This window comes from Pinus tabuliformis, chromosome 9 (assembly GCF_031772625.1).
Source record: "Pinus tabuliformis cultivar Carrire ecotype Pingquan chromosome 9, CPIR1, whole genome shotgun sequence".
NCBI classification, from domain to species: domain Eukaryota; kingdom Viridiplantae; phylum Streptophyta; class Pinopsida; order Pinales; family Pinaceae; genus Pinus; species Pinus tabuliformis.
The window spans coordinates 1,608,527,604-1,608,540,503 of NC_142307.1; positions in this window are offsets into that span (position 1 = coordinate 1,608,527,604).

Consider the following 12,900-nt stretch of genomic DNA (forward strand, 5'->3'; position numbering starts at 1 on the left):
AATAATAAACTTGGCTATTAATAATATTAATAACAATGAACGATACTAGATGGTTTGAAACTGGTCGACAAAACTCTCATAATGTGATTTTTTTACCGATTTTTTTTTTCCTTTTCAACAATATTAATATTAAAATTGACATCATTATCGTTATTATTATTATTATAATAATAATAAGGCTATTTAGAGGAAGCAGGATGTGATGGCACGATCTTAGCTGGGATAGTCGTCATCCTTCTTCTTTATGCTGATGATATTGTTCTTTTGGCAAGGTGCCCATCTGATCTTAATAAGCAACTCAGGCTTCTTAAGGATTTCTGCTCTACCATGGGTATGACTGTTAACACTGACAAAACAAAATTTATGATTATCAAATCCAAGAAGGACACTTACGCTAATTTTATGTATGACAATAATAACTTGGAGGAAGTGTATTCTTACAAGTACCTAGGAATTGATATTCATCACAAGCTCAACTGGAACCATAGCATTGAGAAAAGGATTAATGGGGGGTGGAAAGCTTACTATGGTCTTGAAAATAATTGTAAAATTGCAAACCTTGTAATGTGGGATAAAAAGAAGTTCCTCTTTGAAACTTTAGTCACTCCTGTTATCTTATATGGCTGTGAGGTTTGGGGTTGCAGCATCTCCAGAGAATCATGGAGAAAGATTGAGCAAATCCAGAAGCGTTTTATAACTTATAACCTGAAAATTAAAAGTAATACACCCTATCCTATTCTCCTTATAGAAGCAGGTCTTTCCCCTATTGAGAGCCTAGCTATGCTTAGGTTTCTGTTGTACAAGCACAAAATCAGTAACATAAACGATCATAGACTTCCTAAGCTAGCTTTAAATTCTAGCCAAAACCACCTAAGGCTCAATCGAGGGTGGCATAAAGACACAAGGGCCTGGTTAAACTATTGGGAGATCAACGAAAATGATGCATTGCAAAACATAAATAACATTAAAGATATTGTTACTTCTAAGTTCAAAGAAAAAATGTGGTGTGAGAAAGACTTAGCGGCTAAAAGAAAATTAAGTTATTATAAGAAGGTCATCAACCCCACCCTAGAAGATCAAAAGTATCTCTCTATTTTAACTAGCTCAAAGAAGAAAATTAATATAGCAAAGATTAGAACGAATTCTCATGAGCTCCATAGTGAAACAGGTCGTTGGGCAGTTCCTAAAATGCCATGGACGGAAAGGATCTACCATATATGTAAGAATAGGAACATCGAGGATGAAAACCACTTCCTCTTAGAGTGCCCCGCGTATAACCACATTAGATTTCAGTTTCACAATCTTTGTTACAATACTGACCTTCCTAGCCTTTTACAATGTCAAAATTATAGTGAGCTCGGGGAGGCTTCTCTCCAAGCTTTTTGAGCATAGGAATAAAATCTTAAATCAAAATAGATAATTTGTTTCTTTAGGTCCGATAGACCATTATTTGGTCTCAGCGGACGTTAACCATCATCATCATCATCATCATTATAATTGAGTATATTATTAATAATATTAACCATAATAATATTATTATGACTATTAATATTAATATTAATAATGTTATTAATATTAGTAAAGTTTATCATAATATTTATGCGGATAGGCATTCTTTTGAATCAATACATCGTCTGTTACCCTCTATGCTTGACATTCGGTTCCTGGTGTCACAACTAGTTTCTGGGATATTTCCCATGTTCGTCTAAAAATACCCAGCCGTTGACACACCTATCGTTTCAGTAACTGCATTTTCTACAACCGCCGATATGCTTGTCGTTTCACGAGCTGCATTTTCGGAGGGTGTTTTGCGTGCTAGTTCATATTGTCGATTTTTATGGTGCCAACAACTTAGTATTTCCTACACGCGCCAGTGGCCACTCACTATGACTATCATCCTCTTTCTCAGTTAGCTGGTTGTTTTATTGAATCAGAAACGTGCAGCGTGAACGACCAAGTCAAAGTCTCATAGCCGCCGAAGGTAGGCAAGTGCAAAGCCTTGTCTGAGTTCAAATTTGTTCAATTTTGCATACCAGTCCATTTGGGGCATGGTGGTAGTAGGGATCATAATTACCAAATTCGTGCGTATTGGTAAATTTTTTTTCGAAAATTCGCTGATTCGGTTCGGTACGATTAAGAATTCGGCCAAATCGAATTGTTACGGTGCATGAAGTATTTTTTTCTAGCGAGAGGGAAACCAGCTGATGGTAAGAAAACTGTTCCCGGAGCTTGAAGACCGGCCTTCACTTCACCGTTGGGCGCATTGCCAGGTTTTTCAAAGCAAGAAAATAGGTTGCCAGGTTTTTCAAAGTCAGAAAATAGGTTGAGCATGTCGGAGGAGGAGCGGTTTTTCAAAGCAAGAAAGTATATTGAGCATGTCGGAGGAGAGCTACTGTTCTTGAATATCTCACTGCCGAGGTGTTCGAGTTGTCTGGAAATGCCACAAGAGATAATAAGAAGACGAGAATTGTTCCATACCACATTATGTTGCAGTGAGAAACGATGAAGAGCTGAGAAAGCTTCTAAGCATGGTGGGTGACCATAGCCAATGGTGGTGTCTTGCTGAAGAAGAAGACGAGGATTGTTCCACACCACATTCTGTTTGCAGTGAAAAACGATGAAGCGCTGAGAAAGCTTGTAAGCATGGTGACCATAACCAATGGTGGTGTGTTGCTGAATATTCACAAAGTTTTGCTACCAAAGAAGACCGGTAGTGGTAAGGCAGGGGCCAATGATCTCGAGGCTTCATTTTGAAATGCGTATGTTTAATTTTATGGTGTTTCTAGGGAGTCTGGAAAAATTAATTAGGAAAAACAAATCTTTGAAAAACTTCGTTTGCACAGAATTTATAAAATGAGAAATTGGAAGAAACATAAAAAAAAATTGATAACTTTGGCTTTAATAAAAATGATAAAATAACAAATTAGATGCAAATTAGTAATTTCTATATTAAAATAATAAAAAACTATAATTTCTATATTAGACAAAATTATAAAATGAAAAATTTCCATTTTAAATAGATAATTCTTATTGAAAAAAATTAATAGATTTAAGTATTTGTAACATGTATACTATCAAATTTTTTTGCCTATTGGATTTTATAGATTCAATTTTTTACTTGTCAAATAGAATTCGAATTCGAATTTGGTAACTATGGTAGGCATCTCGCAAATCTCGTACCGATGGATTTATGAAATAAGGAACCAATCTGCCCACTTCTTGAGCTGTTAGGCTCCATCTCCCATAATGGTCATTGATTATGTGGAATCTGTGTGCCACCGAATCAGCTCCATCTGCCAATCGATTCCATTAATTCAGGAAACTATGTGCAGTTAAATTAATTTCTTGTTGGAGCTTTCTGAAGTGGTCCATTACTCCATTTGGAGTTCTCTACCTTGATCTATGAAACACCTAATGAAAACTTGATGGAAGCTTGGCAGTCCCCAAACTTACATTTCAATCCCCTTTAATTTTACACCATCAGGCTGAGAGAACAAAACTTGTAAGTGCCTTTTAGATTATCTATGTTCTTTTATTTTTCTGCTTGCGTGAGGATCCGCTGTTGTTTATTGCGTTCCAATAACCTGTTATTCGTTGCGTTGAGGAGTGTATCTAGAAGCGTGAAGGATTACTTCCGCATGGTGAAATTACCTTCAATTTGCAATTCGATGTGCTGGAAGCCAATAGACCAGACTGGCGATTATTAAAGAGACCGCAGCGTTCAGATTTGTATGTGGAGGTTTACCACCAGAATTGGTCGCATTTCAGTCAAGCTATTTTTCTATCGTTTGAGGCCGAGAGGAAACTAGAGGCTCGGGCTCTCTCTTCAGTAATTTAACCAGATTTCAAAACAATTGGAAAGAAAAGCTACTGCCGTTTTTGATCAAGCCGAAGGGACTGCTACTCTTGAGGCATCAGAGTGTGTTTCACATCAATGGCTGGAGATATTATCCTGCGCATTAAACTTTCATTTTTTTTTTATTCTTTAAAGAATTTAATTCCGCATATAAAGAATCGTATTTCTGTGCTTTCATGAGCAACATTGCCCAATGTGGATTTAAGACTGAGAACCCACATGTCTACAAGAGCCTCCTGCTTATGCCCAGAATTGAAATCCTCGCTTCCATCACCACTTGCCATGCAACTTTGAAGTTCTTGCCCGTTTCGTTCCGGGCCAGGTGCAGCGTCTGGTTGAGCTTCGTGATGTGGCCCTGATCAAGAGTCGCCGCATAGATTGAGAAATAGTCCTCGGCAAGCAGCTTCTTGGTTTTGCAGAGCCGAACAGCATTGAAACTGACCTTTCTCTCATGTGGACACTTGCAAACATGACTTGGTCATTTCCTGTTACGTCAATCCACGATGTGTACCAACAACCCTCATTCATGGCGAGTCCCATGTTCAAATAACTAAATGAACCCTGGGTTTAACATAAATCTCATATGTTAGTTCGACTACTCCATACGTTCATAAAAAAGGTGAGGTTTGAAAATGTTATTATCTGTAACAGAGTTTAAAAAATGTATCTCAATTGATGTATCACTTAAAACATTAAATCCCATGTAAAATACTTTTAATACAACATAATACACAACTTATAATTAATATATGTTGGTTACGATTTACGATTTTTTATTATTACAATATTATTTATATTGCGTAAAATATTTAATTTATATAATAATGTTATAATATATGTAGGGTAGTCATTATTATTATTTATTTACATTTCACATGGTTAAATTTTATGAAATTGCATGTGTTTTCCTTTTGAATTTAGTATATTTAAATACGCGTGCACTTTTTGAGATTTATATGAGATTTTTTCAGAGAGAAAAACATCATGATATTATATTAAGGGAATATAATAGGCAGATACATATAAAGCCATATCTTTCCGATACATGGCCAAATAGAGATAGGACTAATGCTGAATAGATCAGACGCGATACATTCCAAATGTGCAAAACAGTATAACATGAGAGCTATAACAGTCAACCAAAAAAGGAGAGGTCCATATGTAGAAAAGATCCAACATAAACCACAAAAAACGGTGATAGAAGACCAGCAGAATCAAGCAGAATCGTGCATAGCAGAAATATAGACCAGAACGGAGGCAATTGGAGCCTTGGACTCCTGAAAGATGCAAGCATTCCTCCATTTCCACAGGAGCCAGCACGTGTTGATGAATAACGATCTCCATGCTGGCCGTTGATCAGCCCACCATCTGTAACCATCCTGAACAGTTGAGAAAACCTGGTAAGGAAAACCATGAGATAAGGAGAGATCATACCAGATTTGGGACGATGCCGGACATTGAAAGAACATATGGACATTTGTTTCAGATGTCTGACAGCACATGGAGCATCTTCCCGGACCCATCCATCCCTTCCTTTGAAGAACCTCCCATGTAAGGTTCCTGTTAGAAAAAACCAGCCACGAAAATAAAATTGCCTTTAGCGGACAGGAAGATTTCCAGAATTTGGAAGGAAAGGAGGGACGGGGAAGCGCCGGAAGAATAGTTGAGGCAGCTGCGTATAAATCCTTTATATGAGATTTATATATTTAATGAGTGTGAATATTGATGGTTGATGTAAATGTGAGTGAAAAGTTCACATATAATAATACCATATATTATCATAAACATATAGTGGTGAAAGGGTTTCAAATAAATTTGAAATTTGAAATTCTTGTTATTATTTTTACTCTTTGAACAATGGTTTAAATAACTTGAAATTTTTTGTTATATTTTTATTGTTTTTAAATTTAAAATAATGTTTTTAATTATTATTTTTATTAATTTTTTTAAATGAAATTTTAATTATTGTTTTATATTATATATTTTATTTTTTATATTATAAGTAAAAAACTGTAAATTAGATTTTTTTAGGTGATTGGGAGTATATTATTGCAATTATATTATACTTATGTCTATATTGTTGTATTCATCTCCCATTTGTTCAAGAGATCATTGTAGATCTACTATCTTTTAATGATTTCAAGAGAGTATTACAGTTAGTGCAGTTTACTCTTCCCCCATCCATCATTTTTCAGGTTAGAAAGGTGTCCAACACTGTTTTAAAGTAGTGTTATGCTTTCCCCTTTCTTTTAGGGCAATACACTCCCTTATCTATCTTTTAAGCCAGAAAAATATTGTTATTTTTTCAAGTCAACATCATTATCATGGTGAACTGGTCTTCCCCTTCTCCACATTCATGGGTCATCATGTATGAGGCCAATAGACATATGACAAAGATTCATCAAAACATTTAAAAAAAAAAAATGTAAACTTTGAAAATTTTCAAAATATCTTTTTTGCTATGTTGCAAGTGTGCCTTTTTGGTTGGCTGGTCCACGATGCATATAACTAAAAAAAAAAAACCAATCGGCTCTCTCTTTGCACCTTTTGGGGCAATTTCTAGTAATATTATGGTTTGTGAATAAGGTTTAATATTAAATAATAATATTATGGTATATGAATAAGATTTAATAAAGTTGACTAATAGTAGTAATAATAGCAATACAGTAATAATATTAAGATTGAAGATATAAGGTGACCATAGTTAGCTATCGTCGTTGTATATTACTATGGTCGACCATAGTCAACTATTTTAGCTTGTAGTTAACTATCATCAACATGGTCAATCATCATCAACCATAGTTGACTATGTTCATGATGATTGACAATAGTCAACCATGGTCAACCATTAACTCTGAATCATATAAAAGAGGCCCAAAAAGAGAGAAAATGCTCAAGTATAGTACAATTTAGAGCACTTCACGATACGTATTCTAGATTGTATATGCAATTATATGTTGCAATTAGTGCATATGTTAATTGGTAATAACTATAGTTCCCTCCTCTTCTTACCAGTCATTCCAACCCAATATCAAAAGCACACCATCTCCTATTTCCTTCCTTCATTGTCTCCACAACTTTGATCGTGCTTCTTATAATAGTGATTCAAATCTAAAGGATATTGATGGGAATTTTTATCTTTTATTCTTGTGAAAATATGTGAACACATGTTACAAATTTCGCTATATGATGGAGATAATTTGACATCGTTTCAAGTAGTCAGGAACATAGGAGAAAACGAAATTAAATTTCATAGAACCTGAATACGGTAAAATGCTCACAAAACAGAGAAAGAAAAAGCACAAAAACTCACCATGCCATGACAAGAAGGGAAACCCTTAGTGGAAGAACCTCAGTAATTGTCAGATTAAACATGGCTAAAAATGGCTCTTATAGGGCTTATATTCTTTGACCACAAGTGAAATACTATAAATCATGCAGTTGAAACTACAAATTTTGACACAATAAAATATTTTTGAAAAGCGTGCAAAGATTATTAGATGAGTGGCTCTTGAGATTGTTCTTCTACAATTTGCAATTATTGTAATATTATATAAGTTGAAGCAGTATGGTGCATATGCAGAGTGCATGTCGAATTAGAATTGGAGATGAAAGAACACGTGATTCATTGAACCATTTGAATATACATAGAAGAGTTGAAGTGCATGCTCTCAATGCTATGTGGATCTACGCCTAATGCAAATGAGGAGCGTTATTATTTTTGTATGGTATGACTAGTCAATTCGTTAGTGTTTGAGCATGACACTGTTCTTTACGGTGCATGGGAAAGCTATTGAGATTCAATTTTGTGTGTTTGCTTGTGCCCTGAGCTATGAGTTGACTTTTAATATCACAACATGTTTCAGGTAGAAATTAGTAGACAGATTGCATATGAATATTCTATTGAACCCACTAGTGTCTAGCATAGATCAACTTCCTATCATACCTACCAAGCATGATGAAAAGTTGTTTATGTATAACTACACAATCTAGGAGCTGAGTCTACTCATGCTATGTGCATTTGTTCAGATTGCCATAATTCCTACAGTAATGGATGGATGGTATATATATGTCCTTCATAAAAGGACTCATGTGATTAATTACTTGTGTGACAAGTCTTATGTTAGTGAAACAATGCATTCAATCCACATAATATTTAAAAAGAATTTTGTTATCTCCTCCATGACTATTTGTGAAAGTCTACCTTAACAAAACACATATATAGCACAATTTATTATATAAATGTTAAGGTAATCACCAAAATTAATCATCATTCCAAAATTTATTTGTGTAAGGCTATTGAAATTGAAAATTACCTTAATAAATTACATACATGTGTCAAAATAACAAATAATACAATGCAAAATATAAAGATCACCAAGCCCACTATGAAACTACATGGTATTTTAATCTTCTATAATTCCTATAAGATGGTCTTGCTGCTTCACTCTCTTATCTCTCCACTCTTCTCACTAGAAAATATACTATACAACATCAAATACAACATCAAGTCTCTTCAATAATACTTACATTTCTCTCTTTTTAACTAAGATTTAAGTTATTATGATTAGCATTTTACAATAACTTAATGATTTTAAAAATATTAATAAATTCCTTATTAATTTCACATGAAATAATCATAAATAAATATAATTTTATAGTACAAAATTTCCTAATATAACCCAAAAAAAAATTAATGTGACAACTTATCTTAATATAATATCTAAAATAACTTACAAATTTAAAATGATATCATTTTTAATATTCTTTATATCCATACTCTAAATTCATATAAAATTAAAACCTTTAACTTCATTATCTAATACAATTTCTTTGAAAATGCCTTAATAAAATACATTAAACCTGACGATAGTACACAGTATTATATTTTCAGATAACGATCTTTCTATATAATATAGAATTATCACCTAACACTCTTACAGAATATCATTCACCAAGTTAGTCAATCACGACTTGGTCAGATACTATCATTCATAGTCTTTTTATATAATATATCATTTACCACAGGTCGCAAAGTAGATACTACGGGCAAAGTTGATACATATAATAATGTAGGTAGAAAGAATATTTCTACAGAATATTATATTTTCAGATTAGTTCGATCTTTCTATGTAATATAGAATTATCACCTAACACTTGTATATAATATCATTCACGACTAAGTCATATACTATCATTCATAATAATAAAACCAGATTTAAATGTTTTATGTTTTTAAATTTTTTTTTTTTTCCTCTGAACATATTTCTGTTAAATTTTACTGAAAATCTAATAGGAATTAGTATTAATTATAAACTTAAGATATAAAATCTGCGTAACTAATTTATTATAACTATTTTTAAGATATTGATTTCATTTACATATTAAAAATACATTTTAAACAATTTAAAAACAAAATATTACCGAATATTATATTACAAGATTAACCCTATATATATGAGAAATAGAAAAAGAAAGACTGCTACCAATAACACATTCCAAACCAGTAAACCAACCCATGAACCAAAACCATAAAAATACTTCAAATTAAAATAAACAACCATGATCCAAAACAATAAGAATACTTCAAATTAAAAATTAACAACAAAATTCGAAACCTGCTTAATGGAGATATATTTTTTTTAAGTTTGGTAGACTTTCCAATTTAGTATTAATTATAAACTTAAGTTATAAAATCTGCATAACTAATATATTATAACTAACTATTTTTAAGATATGGATTTCATTTACATATTAAAAATACATTTTAAACAATTAAAAAATAAAATCTTACCAAATATTATATCACAAGATTAACCCTATATATATATATATGAGTGAAATAAGAAAAAAAAGATTGCAACTACCAATAACACATTCCAAACCAGTAAACCAACCCATGAACCAGAACCATAAGAATACTTCAAATTAAAATTAACAATGATGATCCAGAACAATAAGAATAGTTCAAATTAAAAATTAATAACAAAATTCCAAACCTGGTTAATGGAGATATTTTTTTTTGTAAGCTTGGTAGACTCTCCAAGACTCTTCAATTTTCGAGTTTTACAAGTCCGTTATTCACCCATCTGGGAGAGTAGCACAAGATTTGAACCCAAGATCTCCGGTTCAGTGAGACTTCATTCCAAGAGTAGCACAAGATTCGAACCCAAGATCTCCGGTTCAGTGAGACTTCATTCCACGGCCATGCTACTTACACTACCCAAAAAAGACAGTTAATGAAGCTATTTGTTAATATATCCACATACAAATCGAAATCAACTCTCATAGATATACTCTGAAAAATCTTATTGTTTGCTCACATTTCAAACCAATAAATATCAGCTAAATTTTGACTAAATTTTGACTAAATTAAATCAGAAAATATACTTTAAAAAACACCAAAACTTAAAACAACAATGTTCCAAACCAATTCTGAGATTATCTACTGTGGGGACATAGATCAACCACACTCCGTCCCAACATTTATTTATTATTTAACCAAGAAAGGAAACCTAAGGGCAAGGAAGGTCCTTCATCATATCTGTAGTCTCCTTCACCTACGTGATGCCCGGTTACTAGAAATATGAATGCCCGGTAGATCCACAGTCTCGTATTGCGCAACAACTTTACCTTTCCCGGTATTAACAGTATCCTTTTCTGTTTTAATTTTGATCTGCCCGACCTGAACGATTTGCCTTTCCCTTTCGACTTTGATCTGCCCGACCCGAACAGTGTCCTTCTTTGTTTCAATTCTGACCTGCCCGGCTTGCACAACATTCGATTGCACGGTGGCTTTGACGTTACCGACGTGACCAGCAGGCCTTTGCACCACCACTTTTCCGTGCCCTACCTGAACACCTGGTTTTTGCACCACCACCACTTTGCTGTGCCCCGCCTGAACAGAAGGCTTCTGCACGACGGCCTTACAGTGCCCCGCCTGAGCAGCGGGCTTGTGCACAACGGCTTTACCGTGCCCCGCCGGAGCAGCCGGCCTTTGCACAATGGCTTTACCGTGCCCCGCCTGAGCAGCGGGCTTCTGCACAGCTCTGGAACCCTTCCGATCCGCCATTGCTACGAAAATTTTCTCGCCCACTCCACAACGATAAACACCCAGCGAACAGTCAAAAGCGTGCAACTACTTGCATTTGGTCTCCCCATAAATAGGGTCGAGTGCTAGTAGAACATAAACTATAAATACAAAGTACAAAGAAAATGAAATAGAATAATTTTAAATTATTTCATAAAAGTTACATCTTTATTAGTCCCTGCCATCTGGCATCCGGCAGGGACTATAGTAATCGATAGGACCCCGACTTAGCATTAGTTGACCCCTGCCCTTCTCTGTTATACGGCGGTTAGAGCGGGGATATGCTAAGTTTCGTTTGCACTCACTCTTTCGCCATCCTTCGCCATCTTATTTGGCCTCTTCCCGAGGCGGAAGAGGCCGGACCATAGCTTAAACTCGTATTTACGCACAATCGAGTGGCCCTGACCGTGTGCGGTTTCGTTTTAATGCTAACATTAATTCCTTAATGTTTAATGTTAAGTGCGAATGGGCATACATATGCTAAGGTTTGCTTGTTCTTTTGCAGGTGTCGGCCGTATGCTCAAGGTTTGCATGGCGGGAGGTGTCCGCCTACCGGCTCGGCGGTTTTGTGCGAAGCATTTGAAGAGCAGGCGGTGTGTTGCCTCAGTATCTTTCACTGGTAAACCAGTGTCACTCTTTGCATTCCGTTTTCCATTGTGGCATCCGCGAAAAACGGGTTCATAGCTGAAAACGACGGGTTCCTGGTTCTGCAATGGGGTTTTTGGTTCGGAAAGTGGGGCGCATGCCCAACCACATACAGAGGTCAAAAACCCTAGGTCAGTTGGAAGGGGCGGTTTTGTGCGAAGCATTTGAAGAGCAGGCGGGTTCATAGCTGAAAACGACGGGTTTCTGGTTCTGCAATGGGGTTTTTGGTTGGGAAAGTGGGGCGCATGCCCAACCACATACAGAGGTCAAAAACCCTAGGTCACAAGACCCCTTCCCATGCCAGACTGTTCAACTTCCGCGCAGCTCAAACATAGCTTTTGCATGTAACTTGTGAAATGATGTTATGCATAGATTTATATCGGTAATCCTTTAATCCGCTCCTATATTCGTATCCGCTCAGTTATCCATATCGGCTTCTATAGCAGTATAAACAATTATTCGCTAAAGCCGAGCTATCATCCCCTTATAGTTCCTGCGCCACTTCTGCGTTCAGGGTTCAAATATCATCTTTCTATGATGATGACTCAGACGCTCAGAAAACGCGACCGAGAGCCGGAAGCTCTGCCGGTCTCCACTGACGTGCAGGAGGCGAAACGCTTCCACGGCGAAGAAACAGAGCGGTTTTGTCAATTAGACAAAACCCTGTCCACCTTTAGGATTAGATTGGGCAACCTTGCCTGGTATTAAGTTAAAGTAAAGATGATACTGAATCTCAAAAGTATTTCCTGCTTGAAGCTTGTATTGCAGGTTTCTGTGGAAGGTGTGGGATACCACAAGGCATGCTTCAAGTGTATGCATGGTGGTTGTGTTATCAGTCCCTCGAACTATATTGCAATTGAGGGCAGGCTTTATTGCAAACATCACCATGCTCAGCTCTTCAAAGAAAAGGGCAATTATAGCCAACTTATCAAAACTCCATCTGTCAAAGAAGTATCAGAGAATTCAGTACACGAGTGATTATGCAGCTGAAGTTTGAGAAAATTATCTTTGGTGCAATTATCCCCATTTGTTTGTTAGCAAGGTGCAATGTACAGTTTAACATGACTATTGGGGACATTGGTCTTTTATTTCAGTGATATCGTGTTTCAGCAAAACTATTTTCAAATTACCTTTTACAAATGGTTGTTTTGATCTGTGAGTTGGAGTGTTTCAATATTTATAATGCCTATGGGATTGGTACAGCTGAGTATTAGACTATTAGTTGAGGCGCATATACTAAGTTGAGTCCACGCACGGAAGACGCTGCTGCTGTTAAGTGGCTATTAGTGGCAGTTACCATAACTCACTT